Source organism: Galeopterus variegatus, unplaced genomic scaffold, assembly GCF_000696425.1.
Source record: "Galeopterus variegatus unplaced genomic scaffold, G_variegatus-3.0.2 Scaffold12980, whole genome shotgun sequence".
Classification (NCBI taxonomy): Eukaryota; Metazoa; Chordata; class Mammalia; order Dermoptera; family Cynocephalidae; genus Galeopterus; species Galeopterus variegatus.
The window spans coordinates 37,281-38,828 of NW_007739091.1; positions in this window are offsets into that span (position 1 = coordinate 37,281).

Below are 1,548 nucleotides of genomic sequence, written 5' to 3' on the forward strand. Positions count from 1 at the left end.
TTCATTAGGAGACAGGAGAGAGAACACTTAATATAGCGAATTCACTAGTAAAAGGTGCTTAACTATGAGAAGAGATAAAGGATGTACAAAATAACAGCTGCTCCCTCATTGGGGGACAGAGAGGAAACTGAGGACTGAGGGGAGCCTCCCCTCCCCAAGGCTGAGATTCCCACCTCCACAGAGGCCTGGCCACAGCAGCACCCTGCAGCTGTAATGTGGGGGTGACCTGCTGTTCCTAGACTGTTCCCAAGTGCCTCTGGAGGGGAGAGTGTGGCTGATGCCGCTGGAGCCTCTCAGAGGTGTGCTGGGCTCCCAGGAGGTGTGTGCTACCCTCTGGCCTGGTATCCCTCCGAGCCAGACTGTTGTCAAGTGCGGCATGGTACTGGCTGGCAAAGGAACTGCGAGGTATAAAAGCCACAGAGAAACTTGTTTGATCATGCAAGTCCTCAGGGAATATAGGGAAGGAATTTCAGGCAGCCAAAAAGACTGCGGAGGTCAACATAAGGACCAGGAGTGAGCACTGAACACATGTTTACCTGCAGACTAAGACTAAGTGATGGTTCTAAGTATGTAATGTCTCTGCGCTCTGACCTTGTAGGTACATCTACCAAAAATCCAGGCAATGGGGACAATATGTGAAAGGAATCTGTTTGCTGATTGCTGTATAATTATTAACTGGAAGTAAAACGAGAGTCGTGTGAGATGTAGAGGGAGAGAGGGGAGAGGGGGGAGGAGTTTGCTAGTTAATTTCATTATTGATCAGAGTGGAGAACCAATACACAACAGCCAAAAAGGGAAGAGAGGAAGACTGTTCTATAAAGGTGTACATGGTAATCATTAGAGCAAAACCACAAATCCTCCTAAATACCAATATAGATAGATAAACAGAATAGCAGGAGGTTAAATGATAAAATGAAAAGTGTTTATGGATAGGAAGATGGACGGAATGGGGTGGGAGAGGCAGAACTTGGAGCAGGACTTCTCTGAACATACTTTTTTGTTGATTTGATTTTGGAATCCTGTAAATATTTTGTGTCATTATAAAACAATTGCATTTAAAAAAGCAGTCCCTAAAACTTGAAAGTAAAATGGAACTGATGACCTTGTGTGTCCAGTTGNCCCAAAGCTATGAGAAATATTTTGCTGTTGTCTAAAAAAGTGCTTAGTTTTTTATACTGAGATGTGTAAAGTATATTTTTCATCTGAACATTTAACTACCGAATTCAATCATTTGCCTGGACTTTTGGCCCCCTTCCCAGAAAAAAGACAACATATCTAGATTATTCATGAAATTACAAGTAACCTTTCAGAGTTGGCATTTTTTTAAACTTACAATTTTTAAATTGCTTCAAACCTTCTCCAAACTTTACTTCCCCAAAGAGTGTAAGTATTTTCCCCCTAACTCCAATGCCTCCATGCATGAGAACAAGAAGAAAGGAAACCTTAGGTTTTGTGCAAGTGCAGTTGGTAAGTCGTGTGGAGTGAGCAAATGAATACATGTGCCCTGGGAAATTGTTGCAGCAGAAGGGAATGGACAAAAGAACATGA